The sequence below is a fragment of the Homalodisca vitripennis genome, unplaced genomic scaffold (assembly GCF_021130785.1).
Source record: "Homalodisca vitripennis isolate AUS2020 unplaced genomic scaffold, UT_GWSS_2.1 ScUCBcl_82;HRSCAF=1017, whole genome shotgun sequence".
Taxonomy (NCBI): Eukaryota; Metazoa; Arthropoda; class Insecta; order Hemiptera; family Cicadellidae; genus Homalodisca; species Homalodisca vitripennis.
The window spans coordinates 141181-160434 of record NW_025776251.1 but is presented as its reverse complement, the minus strand read 5'-3'; the positions used below and the strand labels follow the sequence as shown (position 1 = coordinate 160434).

The 19254-nt window shown below is 34.4% G+C and overlaps 1 long non-coding RNA gene across 1 annotated transcript; it reads right to left on the bottom strand.

The window, feature by feature from the left end:
• Window positions 1-1848: 1848 nt before the first annotated feature.
• LOC124370375 lies at window positions 1849-9443 on the bottom strand. Its single transcript, XR_006923179.1, has 4 exons — window positions 9361-9443; window positions 6179-6344; window positions 4116-4324; window positions 1849-3462 (listed from the first exon to the last, which is right to left on the bottom strand). It is a non-coding gene; the product is annotated as an uncharacterized LOC124370375 (long non-coding RNA).
• Between the last annotated feature and the right edge of the window lie 9811 nt (window positions 9444-19254).

Genomic DNA, 19254 nt, shown 5'->3' with positions numbered 1-19254 from the left:
GCCTTGTCTCTACATTCTTGAGACAAGCTCATTTTGTTTGTCCAAATGTGCATTAACCCGGGGCCGTGACATACACGAGTATGAGACAAGAGGCAGAGATGCCTACCGAACTGGAAGACACAGGACGGGGGTTTACGAACACTTGCCCTCCCAGGAAGGTATTCGGTTCATCAACAAGTTGCCAGATCAGTTAAGAAATGCCCCAACGCCTAAGGTGTTAAAAACTCGTTTAAGACGCTTTTTAGTGTCGCAAGCATTTTATAGTGCTGACGAGTTATTGCATTCGACTGGGTGACCGCACAATTAGCAAACTGACTACCGGCGCTGGAAATGGGAATATCGGCTGGATGAATGTGGAGTGGCTGAAAATTTGTACGTTTGAATGTGGTTTGAAGCGAAATGAAAGTTTTAAATTTTAGATATTAATTTTAGAATATCTTGACTAATGCTATACATGTGATTATGTCCTGGAAATAAAAAATTGATTTGATATGATTTGAAATTAACAATTAATTATGGCTATGTGGGCAACGACTTAGTCACGGCGCTCGATGGAGACCCTCTTCCCTGCTGTGCACTCCCGTTGATATGTTCCAATGTCTCGGGGTTCGTGTTCAGCCATAAGCGAGTCGCCCTGTTGACGGCGACCCTCCTGTTAATGGCGACCCTCGTGCCTTAGCTCTTGGTGTGGCACTTCAGGGCGTCGATGAACTGGCCAGGTTTTTTGGCTGCCTGGTTCGGTAGCCAGAAATTGGCTATTGTACTGTTATAAATAAAATCCAGGACTCTGATGCCCTGGGAGAGTTTGCGGCTACTGATGTCGATGGTTATTGTGTGAAATGGTAGCCCAAGATACGCTGTCAGCCTCCTCAGTCGATCACGCCATCCTGCCCCCCCTGCTAAGTTGTTGGAGCGTTGAGTCCTCCGACTGCAGTTCGCAGATTTTAACCTGCTGTGTTGGTGGGGTGGAGGTGCGGGATTTTTTTTACCTTCCCACAGAGTCGTGTGTAAACTACATCAGGACTTCTCCTTATTACAAACACTTATTCTTTGATGTAGAAAAGAAATTATGCAATAAATATACACTAGTTAATGATATGTTTTTGTTTTACTACAATAAATCGATACTGGGAGTATTTGAGAAATAATGTAAATACAATTAATATTTTTATTAAATATAAATATTTTATACTTTGATACCAGTGTAAATTACTTCAGCATTTTAACTGAAAATAATTTTCGGCATGGCATTGAAATTTATTTTCAACTTTGAATTTTTAATTTACTATCACAGGGTCTAGCATACATGTACTCATGAAAGAACGAAACTCACTTAATATCTTATTCGTTTAGTGAAATGAAAGTAGGCTGTTACGGGGGGTGGGGGGTGGAATTTACTCAAATATTTATATACTGACGTAATTAAATATTTGTATAATAATAAACCTCTTATTAAGGTATTACTTCAGATGTCCGTATAATAAAAATATTCTGTCGTTTATATACGTTGTTGACCAAACTTAATATATAAACCACTAAAGTGCATAATTTGAATTATTTTACTACAAAGCTTATCTCATATTTTGGTAATTGTCTAATTGGCTATTCCCCATAGATCAATTTCATTCCTGAATTCACTTTTTTAACCGCTATTAGTTATATATTGTTTATTTGGTCATATTACAGTTAAATTATTAGCAATTTAAACATATAAACTAATAATACACCTTCAATTTGATATTTTGAAATAACGGCCTTAAGTGAAATCTTCTTTCCATGAACTCAGCTGGAAGGAATGTTTTTCTGTATTCTTCTATAAGTAGTTGTCTTTAAGGTTTACTTATTAATATATATAGACTAATCCTAATTAATATGTATCTTTAAGGCCTAGTACATACCGTAAGCAACCGGTGATAGCAACGCAACAGCAACTCAACTCAGTCAACTGGAGTTTCTTCAAGGTTTACACCACGTGCAAATACACAAGAAACCCAAGTTGACATGTTTTCCAGTCACTTGTACCGATGTCTTCGTCCGAGGAAGAGGCAGTAATTCTATATGTGCTTAGAAAATGGAAAAAAGTTACATAGACAGTTTAGTGTGCATCCATATAATACTAGCAATATACACAGTAGCCAGTGGCATGCCTTACAAAAATTGGGAAAATATCCCGAAAAGTTTTTCAACTATTACAGGATGAGCAAAGCTAGCTTTGATTTTTTGCTGGATTTAGTAACCCCTTTACCGCTGAAAAAAGATACTAACTACAGAACCGCAATTGGTGTGGGCGACAGATTAACAATCACATTAAGGTAAGTTCGATGAAATGTATTTATTTGTTAAAGTTATACAATATTTCATTCAAAAGACTATAATGGCATTTACTGTATGCCGAATGCATTGGTCAAGGTTTTAAAAACGTAATCTTCGTTCTCCTAGCCAGGATTTCCCGGAGAAATGTTATTAGTCAGCACACTAAGTGATCGTGAGGACTGTAGTGATGAGCTTGAATACATATCGTGCATTTGCTATGACCAACAACAAACTCTTGTAGAAGAAGCAGCTGATAACAGTATTAATGAAATTGCTGTTGAAGTGGATGTGACGCGACCGAATTACCCCAAGAGGCAGTGCCAAAGGTACCTGAACTCGCTAATAACAGCATATCACAATTTCGGAAGAAACAGTTGGGCAAAAGATAGAAATCCTATCATCTAGAACTTCATCAATCAAACTAAAAATTCTTCTTTTGAAAGTTCGTTTCTGCCGTGAATTCATTTTATTCATATCTTTTTTAAGACTCAACAGAAAAAGCTCGTCTGACTTATCTTCATTGTCAGCTACCGGAACCAATTTGTCCTCAGCAGTCTTCATTGATTTTGCTTTAAATTAATTGGTGTCCACTTGTGGGCGGCCAAAGCGAAAGTTAAAATTTGTTTAGAAATAGTTCCAGTAAAAGGAATTGCTCACTTTTACATCAGGATGTTTTTCACAAAACAGCTCTCACATTGCCATTATATTTAAATTGGCATCGAGGTAATACATTTTCTTCCCTGAGTAATGTGATTGCTTTAGTGGAAATGATCGTATGTGATCACTTACTAGATCATGAAGGTTTTGAGAAATACTGTGAGTAATACCTTTTCCTCTTTTATCTTCAGGAGTTTTTCCAATAATATTAAGATATCTTATTCACCGTAATCGTTTTTCAGTATTACACAGGACGGATAAAAATGCATTGCAACATACCTGTACACGCTCATTGCCTAAAATTACATGGTATGAGAAGCTATTGATTGTTCAACATTCTTTTGGTGTGGCACTCTTCTTTGAACTTCCGTGACATCTACTATATCTTGAATATAAAGATCTTGTTCATCTTTACTTTTTATGTTATAAAATTTTGAAAATATATCCACACAGTTGGCCTCTCCAAAGTTGTCCAAACACCTTTTCTTGCACCTGAAAAAACAAACATTAATTTAGGCCTAGAAGCTATAATAAAATAAAGTTTCTATTAGAACGTACAACAATCTTTTAAACAGTAATGGTGAAGGATTACTGAGTTAACTTCTTTTTTCTCATGTTACAATACATTATTCTGTTAGTTTGTAGCAACAGAGAAACGCAAAAGATTATAGCCAGAAAGATGCATACCGAGCAGGCGATTGTCAAATGATCAAAGTCAACATGGCGCAGCGTTATCTTTCGGTATTGGTCTTAACGTTAATACATTTTGATAAAGAGATGATAGTGCAGCCATATATATTAAACTCTCGTCATGTGTATAAATGCTTAGGCCTACTATGACAAGATTTTAACTGCTCAGAGAATAAAACAATTCATTATGGATTATAGTAAGAGAACAACTATGCATATAAAATAACTGTAAATTGTAAACGTTAATGAGTCAGTTTACATATCATAGCTGCATAAAACAGGTATGGGCTACTAATGCATAACCTAGTCTTAGTATTACAGCTGGCAAAGACCTAGGCTTAGGCCAAGTATTCTGTAGTATGAAATGCTACATTTTAAAGGCTCATCAAACATTTAATGAAAAAATGAATATGTAAGATTAAAATGATCTAGATATATAGAAACATTTTCCATACCTGCAAGTAAACTTAGGATGCTTTGGTGGAACTTCATTTCCCTTGTGATTGATGTATGATCGTCCCATTAAACGAGCTTGTTTGATCTTATTATGCTTGTATTCGGATGAGTTACTTTCTTTCCTTTTTCTGGGACACGGAATAATAGGATCATCCGTAGCAAAACTATTTAATATACAGCAAACAATGCGAAAAATGTAGAATCCGCCCTTTAAAAAAAATTAATGATTCATATAAATTATTACAAAAACCCTATACGGAAAGACATACAGGTGACTTAGATACATTATATGACAAATATTGTTATTTTCTACCTGTAGAATACCTTAGTAAAATGTTGGTTAGTAATGGGACCCTTTGTATATAAATATCATGACGAGTTTTCATCCTGTGCTCTTCAATTTTCTTTATATGTTTTTATGGTAGAATATTTATATTCCCATTTTTATGTGAGACTTTGAACTATATTACAACTTTATTTAAATTTACATTATGAGTGAATGTTTGAGACCTTACACAAAAATCGACAAAAAAACACTTTTTTGGTGTGTTTTTTTTTAAAATGGTTCTGCTATGCAAACTGTAAAATTACAAACTGTATACACAATTATTATGAAAATTAACAAATTTAAACGACTTAAAAATATAACATTGAATGCAAGGCTGAGCTATGTAGCTATTCAGATATAAAATTTAAGTTTGACTAATACTAAACATATAAAAGAGGAACTAGTCTCATAATGATACTTTCATAAAGGTACATTTGTAATCTTTCTATGTGTTTTTCCTATACATCGTTTTATCTCTGGGGTCACATTTTTCTGTTTTCTTAATCTCTTATTATTTACAAAGGTTATGATTGAATCTGTTGATCGAGATTTAAAAACGTCCTTGTTGTTTGCAACTAGTCCTATTATGTCATTCCGAGGAACGGTTTGGTTTCTGATTATCTGTTCTCCAAACTCATGATAAATTGTAGATTTTTCTCTTCAGTCCATTTCTTCCTTGAAATTTTGTTGTGTTTGTCATCAATTTTGGTTGGACTCTTGGATGAGCTACTGCTTTGAGGTGACGTAACATTATCCTGATGAATATTTTTATCAAGAGTTTTACTTATACCGTTGGGATTTTCCTGAATAGTTAGGTTTCTTTCATTTGAAATTCGGTCCTCTAATGGTTTGGTCATTTTGTGAAGGACAGGTAATACAATAAGCTTTTGTAAATACTGTGGGCTTAGCTATTGTTTACTTCTATTAATCGAAGCCCGCTAATGGTTGGGGCCTGCTAATAGTCGGGACCCGCTAAGTATCGGGGCCTCTTAATGATCGGGCCCCCTAATGGTGGGTAAGCTGCTAATGGTGGGGGTCCTCTATTAAATGGGGCCCTCGAATGGTCGTCTCCTGCTAATTGTCGGGGCCCTCTATTGGTCGCTAATAATTGGGGCCTGCTAATGGTTGGGACCCTTTATTAATCCTGGCCTGCTAATGGTCGGAGCCTGCTAGAGTTCAGAGTCCGCTAGAATATGGGGCCGCTACAGCCTGGGGCCTGCTAGATCATGGGATCTCACAGAGGCATGGCTCTCCTAAAACTCGAGACCTGCTAAAGTTTAGAGCCTACTAGAGGTGGAATCCTGGCAGAGACTAGAGCCTGCCAGAGGGACTGGTGTAACCTGCTAGAGGTAATAGTGTACTATAGGTTTGGGCCTGCAAAAGGTTGGGGCCTGCTAGAAGTCGGGGCCCGTTAGAAGTTGGGGCATACTAGAATCCAATCCACACCTCTATAGCTAATTATAATACACATGATAATTGATAACAGTCAAATGTTTCAGAAGTACAGGGTAACATTGAATTCTTTTAAGTGAACATTTAAAAACATTATTTTATATTAATTGTAACTAAATCAAGCCCATGATTTTACGAACTTTATATGATTGAAACGGTTTTTGTTTTTTAAGATTTCAAAACATTTCAACGTAGTCGTGACCTATACTAAAATGCTACCACAGAGTGTGATCTTACATACATTTTTTGTACATAAAAAAATATACATTCAAATAAACTTACTTGTTCATCAGCTTTGGTAGGAGTTAATTTAAGTAATTGATTAATGAAATTTTATTTTTTTTGGGTTTCCTTCGTGCGGAGCTTGTTTTTCCTAGTTTTTGGTCCAACAATCTTTCTCTTTTTAACTGTTTTAAACGTGAATCAACAACCTTGAGTTGTACGTTATCTGAAAAAAAGTAGTGGGCATGAAACTTTGCTATTGTTCTCTGTTTTAAAATACTATGTTCTAAGTAGTAGAAAGTATCACCAATAAAAAAAACCTTTTACATAAATGGTAACTGAAACTTTTTGTTGTAACAAGTTTTTTTGTAATACAATAAGTCTTTTTAAGGAAAACTAGATTAATATCTTAGAATCTGGTTTTTACATATAGAAGAACTTAGTTTAGCTCACTAAAGTATTATATTAATGCTTGAATACCATTTTATATATTTTAATTCATGCAATTGTTTAAACAATTAAACAAGATAGTAAATTAATTATCCTTTTTAATTTTTAATTAGTTGTAACCTCTATATATGTAATATAAGGCGAGGTCCTCATTCACTCACTCACTTACCACTAATTCTTCAACTTCCCGATATACGTGCTCATGTAGTGTGGAGTAAAGTTAAAAAAAGGAGGTGTAGTTATTTACATTTTAAATTTTGTTACATTTGCTGTTGTAGATATAACATACATTTACTCTGAGATACATATGAAAGTTGTTGTATTAAATTATTGGAAGTAAATGTTGTTGTAATAAGTGGTTATGTCAAAAGTGTTCTGACTGATTTTGAATGTACTATAAAAAAATAAAAAAACACAATTAAAAGCTATTTATTGCTGGAAATTGCAACATATAAATGGGTAACAGAAGTAGAAATAATACAGTTTCCTTAAGATTTTTTAAACCTTCTCAGACCATTAAATCTTTTTCCTTTTAATACTCTACCAACTCGCTTAAACACTGCTATTGATAATATTATTGTTAATTTTAATATTATTTTAAAGTATTACAGTGTTAAAGTAGTAAACTTAATAGTATTTATAATAACTGAAATGAAGTGTTTAAGAAGTATGTAAATCTATAGCACTTTTGCTATCTTTAATTAAAATATCTAAGAAGACTAGCTAAAAAAAATCCAAACTAATTAATTGGTATACTCCTGCCTTAGCAGAAACTAACTAGAATGTTGACCCTTTATACAACAGACAAAAATCTAACTAGGCAAGGGTCTGTGCACTATCAGGCTGCATATAATGTCTACTTAAAACAAAAAGAATTACAGCAAGACAAACATTAAGATAGTATAAGAAGGTATTTATACACATATTGAAAATGAGTATGGTCAATGCATTCCTACTGTGAAACAAACACACAATTGGCAACAAAATTGCGTTATTTGATTTTAGAATGACAATGATAAAACGTCTGCTGACGCCCGTCCGAAATTTCGGCATCAAGACTTGGCGCGCGACTTCAGCCAGCGATAGTTGAGCATCTCCCTGTCAAATCACCTTTGGGAAAAAACAATAAAACACAAAGAAGACGTTGCAATGTGTGTTATAAAAAAGGAAAAAGGAAGGACCCAATTTATCAATGTGAGGCATGTCCTGGAAAACCTGCATTGTGTCTCGAAGAATGTTTTAGAATACACCATAGTATGTGAACCCAACATTTGTGGAAAGATCTGACTAAAACAATGACATTTTTGTTTTTTATATAAATATTTTATTCTTTTTATACTTAACGATGTATATTTTAAGCTAATGGATCATGTACAAACACGAAATGTAATATTTTTAACCTGAAACAAGGATAAAAGAATGATGACGCGCCGGCGCGTCATCCGCACACGGGAACATTAGTTATGCCATGTGCAGATGACGCACTTGTGCGTCATAATTTTTTTTATCTATTTAATTAAAATTTAAGGTTACGTACACTTCATAATATCGAATAGGTTACAAAAATACGAATTCTGTTGTGTTTAGTTATATTTTATTTTGCCGCACGGAAACAGCACTCTACAACGTTTTGACTTGCACAGCTGTTTTGTTTCCATTTTCACCCACTAGGAGTGACGGTATCATAATAATGTTTTGTGCCAGTCAAAAGGATAGCACTTACAACGTATTTCTGCAATAAAAAGCATTTCATGTGTTTTGGCACGTACAACGTTTTGGATATGCATGGTTCAATTATATTACAAATATTGCTTCAGTGTCAATTGCTAAGAGATTTTAAAGCTAAGCGAAATTGACACGGGCTCTTATATTAGTTTTTTCACGTTAAGAAGTATATATGTTTAAATTATATTTCACACATTACGGGAAAGAGTTGCGTTTCTGTCCAAAACATTTAGTGGGGTAAGAGTGAAATAAAAATTCCAAATTGTTATATTTAAAGAGTTTACTTAGTACTACTAAATATTACCACAACATTCCATTCAATGTATACTTAGTTTATAGATCAGAAAATATTCATGGCAAAATATGATCTTTCATAAAAAGTATTACAACATTTAAAATGATACACAGACTTTAAAGGACTTCTCGGTATTATAGAACTAGAACAATAAAATGTATAATGCCACTTTACTATAAGATATATACATGAACTGTACTTGACACAAGAATAGTAATAAATCGTCTATTTAAATACACAAAAACCAACAGCTAAATAAATATACAGGAAGATTTACCATGACGATAATTATGTTATGTATTTTTACATATACATCCTACAAATATCCACAGAGATAGCATAACTGTACATACCCTGTAAAAATATAAATATTCAACAGCTAATTTTTTTTAAAATTTGGACAACTTGATAAATACAAATATACATTCTAATACTTGCAAAGTAATTTTGAACAGTTATATACAATTTGTTAAAAATTTGCAATAATATATATATATATATATATATATATATATATATATATATAAAACACTTTAATAAATCTAATTAAAAGAAACACATTTTCCCACTTATCAGTTCACTAAAATTTGGAAGACGCGTTCTCATACAAATCTTTGGTGTAACATAATAAAAAATCATATTATGAAGAACTTACATGCTATGTTGTTTTTATAACAATAAAATGTTCAGATATAAAGTTATATAAAAACTAAAATTATACAGACTAAAAACAAATCTATAATGCATAAACATTTGTCAAGGATATACTTACGCATAACAATAAGACCTTGCCGATTGAGGTGAATTAAATCTGGTCTTCTAGCTCTTCCAGAGAAGAATCTGCAAAAAATCAATACATAAAATTAAACAGTTAGTAAAAGTATTTCATACCAAACATTTAATGAAAATAGAGAATTCACAGTATAATAAAACAACATTAATAGTTGATTATAATATAAAATTAATAATTCTGTTTTCGGTGCTTCATCAAAATGCAGTAATAGTAGCAAACTGAAATTAATCAATAAATTTAAATACTTACCGTTCAAACCGATGCATAAGGCACTTCTGGCGTGGAGAAGAGGTCACGTACAGTGGGCTGATGTCGGCAATTCTTAAATACAAGAGTAAAACAAAAATAGGAACAAACAAAAATTATACACAATTATGTATCATCGCATAGAGTACCATTGAAATATGGCATCATGTTATAATTTCAAAATGGTTAACAATCAATACAATTGAGCAAAATAGCCTCAATTAGGCAGATTAAAATAATGATCCAAACTTATGACCATCATATCAACAAGATTTCATGTATGATATACTAAATTTACTGAAATCAACTAAAAAATCTTGTATATAAAATATACAGCACGGCAAGAAAGTAAGAACAAGTATATTACATTATATATTTAAGTATATAAGTAAACTCAAGGACCATTTCTTGAAATGAATTTGGGAGGAGGGGACTTTACACTTTTTTCTTTTTGAGGTTGAGATTACTGGGTGTTAACCTACCATTACAATATCAAATAACTATCAAGCTATAATGTTTATGTAAAATTAGTATTGCATATTTATATAAATTGTCGCTTGAATATATTTTCTAAGAACACTCATAATTCACCGTCTTTACATTGTGTTTAATAAAATTTGTAAGTTAAGAGTATAAATAGATATTTCTTGTCCTGACTAAAACAATACAGAAAATAACGCAATAACATGAATAACCGTTTTCCAAGCTACGGATGTGGACATTGTACGTCTCCAAGAGTTTGAAATGGCTAGGACAGTATTTTTTCTCCAGCTTTGGTATCGGTGGCAGGGTCAGTAGGATTATACTTCTTACAGTTTCCTGCAGTGTTTTGATAAGTGCAGAGCTTTCCCTACACATTGTCAAAATGTCTGCATTCTGAAATCATTGTTCAAATTTTATGATACAGTATTATGTAACCCTCCCCAACATGAAATATCATATTGCAATTTAGAGTTAATTATAGAATAGTAAATAGTTTTCAAGATAAAAATACTGAAGAAAATAAAACTTCCTCCACGAAGTGTTTAAATAGTTTTTCACATTCAGAATGTAGGGAACACATTCAACTACCACTTTCGTCTAAAATATCCCCCAGATACTTTATTTGTTCCACCCTCTCAATTGTAACGCAATCCATACATAGATTTCGCTCGAAAATTAAGCATTGCTTGCATTATAAAAGATATCTTGTTGTATATCTTTTCTATTTCTTAGAGAAATATTCTTAAAATTTGTTTTTTACGCTCAAGACCATCCTACAACAAAATATCGTCTGTTGAAATAAACTGTTTTTAATACCAATTATACAACATATTTAACACCCTCATTGTGCCATGAGACAAGTAGCACATAAATTATAAGTAAGCCAGGGTAACAGCTAGAATACCCCCGGCATTCATGGTGTTAAACTAGGTTTCCTCTCTAACTATTGTATATGTTGTAATAACCTCTTCCAATGCAGCACAAATAAAACAAAAAAAAATACAATTGAGCAAAATAGCCTCAATACTACTAAAACCAAGGATGAAGTTGAGTAAATCCCAACTTTAATTCATTCCATTGCTCAGGTCGTAAGCCGAATTTTTTGTACTGATTTACATTCATCTTGGTGGTCTCTTTGTCCCATGTAAATGTGATGGTTCTGCCTTCAGCAAGACAAGCAACCACATTTTTGGTCTGAACCATGGGATGTTGAACTTCTGCCACAGTCTCCATATAAGGGCCCTGCTCCCCCTGCAGGTAAACATTCTCAATCTTACTTACAAGCTTTGACATGTGAGAGACAGATGTATCAGTGAAGGTTTTGACACGTTCCATGTTCTGGGCATTGGACTCAATGGAATTCACCATCACCTTCATCAACTCTGACACTGTATTTGAGGTAGTGGCCATCTGCTCTTTCAAACTGTGAATCCCTTGGCGCTGACCAATTCTGTAACCCGCCACGTAGAAGTTGATCATACTATTTATATGATTTAAAGCTTCTGCCACATAGAAATAGTTCAATTTTCTTCCAGCAATTATGTCAAATGCTCCTTGATAGAGTTCAGGAGTAAGTATGTCGGAATTCATTTTGAGAGTCTCTAACAAGGGATGACCGGAATATCTTTCCCGCATCCATGACAAATCCGGGGTAATATGGAGCGGCACAACAACAAGATTGTCTTGACGAAGATCAAACAATTGTTCCCACACCAGTAAGGAATTCATTTTGAGTTCTGATTCTGGTTCTCCCAATTCGGGTTGATAAATGAGGGGTGGAGTTACAACCTCATCGACTATTGCAAAGTCGTCTACAGACGATTCCGAGTCCCGACATCGAACTCCCCGAAGGGTCGACCCGAGTTAAGCCGCGTACCGGTACGGACACGGTCACAATCGACCGAGCCGTCCACTTATGGTACGCGGCCACCGGCTCGTGCGACGGGCCGCCACGAGGACGGCACCGCCTAGTAAAGTCACATTGTGTTGAGCCTTCGCTCACGGGACTCCAAGTGGATGTCGGCGCCCACTAGGCGGGATTCGGCCTTAGAGGCGTTCAGGCATAATCCCACGGATGGTAGCTTCGCACCACCGGCCGCTCGACCGAGTGCATGAACCAAATGTCCGAACCTGCGGTTCCTCTCGTACTGAGCAGGATTACTATTGCAACGACTCGTCATCAGACGAAATCTACTGGAGTACTCCGCCACAGTCATTATGATGTTATATATTAGACCTAAGTATTATAGGTAAAAAATAATCACATGATTCTTAAACACTATTTTATTGTATTGTGGAACGGTTTAAGATACTGAGTAATCGCATTGTAATAAATGTCTAGGTCTGATGTGGCCTGACAGACTAAAGACTACATTTCAACAATATAACTTGCAAAACTATTACAATTCGATAAAAACACCTCTCAAAACAAACAGTGGTTTTAAAACATTAAACAATATTCTGATTATCTGTTCTCCAAACTCATGATAAATTGTAGATTTTTCTCTTCAGTCCATTTCTTCCTTGAAATTTTGTTGTGTTTGTCATCAATTTTGGTTGGACTCTTGGATGAGCTACTGCTTTGAGGTAACGTAACATTATCCTGATGAATATTTTTATCAAGAGTTTTACTTATACCGTTGGGATTTTCCTGAATAGTTAGGTTTCTTTCATTTGAAATTCGGTCCTCTAATGGTTTGGTCTTTTTTTGAAGGACAGGTAATACAATAAGCTTTTTGTAAATACTGTGGGCTTAGCTATTGTTTACTTCTATTAATCGAAGGCCGCTAATAGTTGGGGCCTGCTAATAGTCGGGACCCGCTAAGTATCGGGGCCTCTTAATGATCGGGCCCCCTAATGGTGGGGTGAGCAGCTAATGGTGGGGGTCCTCTATTAAATGGGGCCCTCGAATGGTCGTCTCCTGCTAATTGTCGGGGCCCTCTATTGGTCGCTAATAATTGGGGCCTGCTAATGGTCGGGACCCTTTATTAATCCTGGCCTGCTAATGGTCGGAGCCTGCTAGAGTTTCAGAGTCCGCTAGAATATGGGGCCGCTACAGCCTGGGGCCTGCTAGATCATGGGATCTCACAGAGGCATGGCTCTCCTAAAACTCGAGACCTGCTAAAGTTTAGAGCCTACTAGAGGTGGAATCCTGGCAGAGACTAGAGGCCTGCCAGAGGGACTGGTGTAACCTGCTAGAGGTAATAGTGTACTATAGGTTTGGGCCTGCAAAAGGTTGGGGCCTGCTAGAAGTCGGGGCCCGTTAGAAGTTGGGGCATACTAGAATCCAATCCACACCTCTATAGCTAATTATAATACACATGATAATTGATAACAGTCAAATGTTTCAGAAGTACAGGGTAACATTTGAATTCTTTTAAGTGAACATTTAAAAACATTATTTTATATTAATTGTAACTAAATCAAGCCCATGATTTTACGAACTTTATATGATTGAAACGGTTTTTTGTTTTTTAAGATTTCAAAACATTTCAACGTAGTCGTGACCTATAACTAAAATGCTACCACAGAGTGTGATCTTACATACATTTTTTGTACATAAAAAAATATACATTCAAATAAACTTACTTGTTCATCAGCTTTGGTAGGAGTTAATTTTAAGTAATTGATTAATGAAATTTTATTTTTTTTGGGTTTCCTTCGTGCGGAGCTTGTTTTTCCTAGTTTTTGGTCCAACAATCTTTCTCTTTTAACTGTTTTAAACGTGAATCAACAACCTTGAGTTGTACGTTATCTGAAAAAAAGTAGTGGGCATGAAACTTTGCTATTGTTCTCTGTTTTAAAATACTATGTTCTAAGTAGTAGAAAGTATCACCAATAAAAAAAACCTTTTACATAAATGGTAACTGAAACTTTTGTTGTAACAAGTTTTTTTTGTAATACAATAAAGTCTTTTTAAGGAAAACTAGATTAATATCTTAGAATCTGGTTTTTTACATATAGAAGAACTTAGTTTAGCTCACTAAAGTATTATATTAATGCTTGAATACCATTTTATATATTTTAATTCATGCAATTGTTTAAACAATTAAACAAGATAGTAAATTAATTATCCTTTTTAATTTTTAATTAGTTGTAACCTCTATATATGTAATATAAGGCGCGGTCCTCATTCACTCACTCACTTACCACTAATTCTTCAACTTCCCGATATACGTGCTCATGTAGTGTGGAGTAAAGTTAAAAAAAGGAGGTGTAGTTATTTACATTTTAAATTTTGTTACATTTGCTGTTGTAGATATAACATACATTTACTCTGAGATACATATGAAAGTTTGTTGTATTAAATTATTGGAAGTAAATGTTGTTGTAATAAGTGGTTATGTCAAAAGTGTTCTGACTGATTTTGAATGTACTATAAAAAAATAAAAAACACAATTAAAAGCTATTTTATTGCTGGAAATTGCAACATATAAATGGGTAACAGAAGTAGAAATAATACAGTTTCCTTAAGATTTTTTTAAAACCTTCTCAGACCATTAAATCTTTTTCCTTTTAATACTCTACCAACTCGCTTAAAACACTGCTATTGATAATATTATTGTTAATTTTAATATTATTTTAAAGTATTACAGTGTTAAAGTAGTAAACTTAATAGTATTTATAATAACTGAAATGAAGTGTTTAAGAAGTATGTAAATCTATAGCACTTTTGCTATCTTTAATTAAAATATCTAAGAAGACTAGCTAAAAAAAATCCAAACTAATTAATTGGTATACTCCTGCCTTAGCAGAAACTAACTAGAATGTTGACCCTTTATACAACAGACAAAAATCTAACTAGGCAAGGGTCTGTGCACTATCAGGCTGCATATAATGTCTACTTAAAACAAAAAGAATTACAGCAAGACAAACATTAAGATAGTATAAGAAGGTATTTATACACATATTGAAAATGAGTATGGTCAATGCATTCCTACTGTGAAACAAACACACAATTGGCAACAAAATTGCGTTATTTGATTTTAGAATGACAATGATAAAACGTCTGCTGACCGCCCGTCCGAAATTTCGGCATCAAGACTTGGCGCGCGACTTCAGCCAGCGATAGTTGAGCATCTCCCTGTCAAATCACCTTTGGGAAAAAAACAATAAAACACAAAGAAGACGTTGCAATGTGTGTTATAAAAAAGGAAAAAGGAAGGACCCAATTTTATCAATGTGAGGCATGTCCTGGAAAACCTGCATTGTGTCTCGAAGAATGTTTTAGAATACACCATAGTATGTGAACCCAACATTTGTGGAAAGATCTGACTAAAACCAATGACATTTTTGTTTTTTATATAAAATATTTTATTCTTTTTATACTTAACGATGTATATTTATTTAAGCTAATGGGATCATGTACAAACACGAAATGTAATATTTTTAACCTGAAACAAGGATAAAAAGAATGATGACGCGCCGGCGCGTCATCCGCACACGGGAACATTAGTTATGCCATGTGCAGATGACGCACTTGTGCGTCATAATTTTTTTTTATCTATTTAATTAAAATTTAAGGTTACGTACACTTCATAATATCGAAATAGGTTACAAAAATACGAATTCTGTTTGTGTTTAGTTATATTTTATTTTGCCGCACGGAAACAGCACTCTACAACGTTTTGACTTGCACAGCTGTTTTGTTTCCATTTTCACCCACTAGGAGTGACGGTATCATAATAATGTTTTGTGCCAGTCAAAAGGATAGCACTTACAACGTATTTCTGCAATAAAAAGCATTTCATGTGTTTTTGGCACGTACAACGTTTTGGATATGCATGGTTCAATTATATTACAAATATTGCTTCAGTGTCAAATTGCTAAGAGATTTTTAAAGCTAAGCGAAATTGACACGGGCTCTTATATTAGTTTTTTTTTTCACGTTAAAGAAGTATATATGTTTAAATTATATTTCACACATTACGGGAAAGAAGTTGCGTTTCTGTCCAAAACATTTTAGTGGGGTAAGAGTGAAATAAAAAATTCCAAATTGTTATATTTAAAGAGTTTACTTAGTACTACTAAATATTACCACAACATTCCATTCAATGTATACTTAGTTTATAGATCAGAAAATATTCATGGCAAAATATGATCTTTCATAAAAAGTATTACAACATTTAAAATGATACACAGACTTTAAAGGACTTCTCGGTATTATGGAACTAGAACAATAAAATGTGTATAATGCCACTTTACTAATAAGATATATACATGAACTGTACTTGACACAAGAATAGTAATTAAATCGTCTATTTAAATACACAAAAACCAACAGCTAAATAAATATACAGGAAGATTTACCATGACGATAATTATGTTATGTATTTTTACATATACATCCTACAAATATCCACAGAGATAGCATAACTGTACATACCCTGTAAAAATATAAATATTCAACAGCTAATTTTTTTTAAAATTTGGACAACTTGATAAATACAAATATACATTCTAATACTTGCAAAGTAATTTTGAACAGTTTATATACAATTTGTTAAAAATTTGCAATAATATATATATATATATATATATTATATATATATATATATATATATAATAAACACTTTAATAAATCTAATTAAAAGAAACACATTTTCCCACTTATCAGTTCACTAAAATTTGGAAGACGCGTTCTCATACAAATCTTTGGTGTAACATAATAAAAAATCATATTATGAAGAACTTACATGCTATGTTGTTTTTATAACAATAAAATGTTCAGATATAAAGTTATATAAAAAGGTTGAGGTTACTGGGTGTTAACCTACCATTACAATATCAAATAACTATCAAGCTATAATGTTTATGTAAAATTAGTATTGCATATTTATATAAATTGTCGCTTGAATATATTTTTCTAAGAACACTCATAATTCACCGTCTTTACATTGTGTTTTAATAAAATTTGTAAGTTAAGAGTATAAATAGATATTTCTTGTCCTGACTAAAACAATACAGAAAATAACGCAATAACATGAATAACCGTTTTCCAAGCTACGGATGTGGACATTGTACGTCCTCCAAGAGTTTGAAATGGCTAGGACAGTAGGGGAGACCGGGGCTGGTTTTCGCATTTATATGTCTTAATTTTTTGTATTTTTTTCTTTAAAACCTACAACAAACCAAAGACATACCATTACACTCAGTGGTATATTCAGCTACAATTAGAGAAGTATTTTTTCTTTGATGAAATATTGAACTATTTTTAATAAAAACACCAAAAAGTAAAAGTAAGTCATGTGCGAAAACGTGCCCCGTACCCGGGGCATGTTTTCGCACAGCATTTTTATTACCCTGGGGCAAGTTTTCGCATGCATTAAAATACATCTTTAAGGAAAATAACACACATTTTTTTAACACACACTCGTATAATTAATGAAAATGACATTGTTTTTGTTTTCATAACAACTAATCTTAGCAAAATTCGGCATCATCGTCACTGTCGCAGTTGAGGCAAACAAAATACGCAGAATCGCCTTTAATGCAATCTTCGTGTGCCCATCGTTTGCAGCGGGTGCACTGTATCCACTGCTCACTTGATTTCGAACTGCTGTATTTTTCCAAGCAATAGATGCAGACGGGAGTCAGTCTCTCTTCATCATCTGACAAATTCTGACGTGAGGTTGATTTCTTCTTGGTGGAAGGTCTACTTGCTTTTTCAGCATTAGCTGATTTATTTTTGAAAAGGCCCTTCTTGACAGACTTTAAATTTGTAGTTCCTTTGCTTTGTTGTGTTTTTTCTAGTTTGATACGTTTTTTGCTTGGCCATTTCTTGTTCAAGTCGCAGCTGTTCTTTAACTGGGGTGTCGGTTTAAAATACTCGACTTCCTTTTTCTTCCGTCCCTTTGTGGTTTCTTTTCGTGGCCCTGCTTTTTCGAGGGGCCTCACATCCTCTGGTGAAGGGCAAGAAGCTACTTGTGATAGACAGCTTGGTGCTGGAGGATTCTCAGACGATTGGTCCAAATTGGTTCTGAGGAGGGATTGTTTCCAGCAGGAGCAGGCTGTCAGTAAAGTAGCTCGGCATGAAATCAGAATCCGTGAAGATCAATGGATTCAAAGGAAAAATACCTGACACTCTGAATCCAGCCATAATGTTAGTTGGTGTTAACGCCAGAGGTGCTGCCGATTTCAAAATGGATGGTATATCATATATCCCCATAGGTCTTTTGTTTGTACAAATCCAAGCATCACACGCAGTGTTGATGTATTTTTTAAGAGGTCCATACACAGAACGGTCCAAAGGTTGAAGCTTGTGGCTGCAGTGAGGGGGGAATGAGAGTAAGGTCACACCGTTGTCTTTAAATAAATCTAAGACGTCGGCTGATAAGTGCGATTCATGATTGTCTAGCAATAGAATGCAAGGTTTTTCCTTGGAGCATCTGGCCTGAGAGACAAAATGTTTGGCAAATTTCAGGAAATTGGCTTCCTTCATCCATCCAGAAGGATTTGAATCGCCTTCGCAACCAGGAGGGCCCGTCACGGATGAAGTGATCATGGTATCTTACTCTAGGAAATACGAAGAACGGGGGAATACTATTGCCTGCTGCATTCCACTGCAAACGCAATTGTGACGAGATTTCCTCGTTCAGCGGAAGTTAGTTTTCCCTATTTGCCTAAATCCACGCCGCGCTACAATTCTATCTGGTCGTTGAACGGTTGTGACGCCAGTCTCGTCAACGTTCCATATATCATTAGGCCCATACTGAAATCGTTGGAGGACAGTGGTTAGGTTCCTGAAAAACAGGTCAACGTTCGTCCGGTTGAAACTTGTTGCCCGGACATACTAGTTGCTTGAGGAGTTCTGATGGAAAGTGTTTTATTTCTCTTCATGAATGAGGTGAACCAGTCAGGGCCGGCCATTTCATTTTCTGACCAGCTTGGGGGTATTTTGCAATTACATGCTACAGCGTAAGTGTACGCAAATCGTCTAACTTCCTTAGGCGTTAATCCAAAGTATATATCAGATGCCTTGAGCAAATACTCAGCCAGCATTTGTTCTTGGAATGGCTCAAACACCTGGACAGACAAAAACCAACGCAACAATTAGTTTATTTCTCTTCTATAATGCGAGAAATAAACTTGCCCCAGTGAAATCCCTAAGTTCTTAACCTAGTAAAAAATTTTAATAGGCTCTAT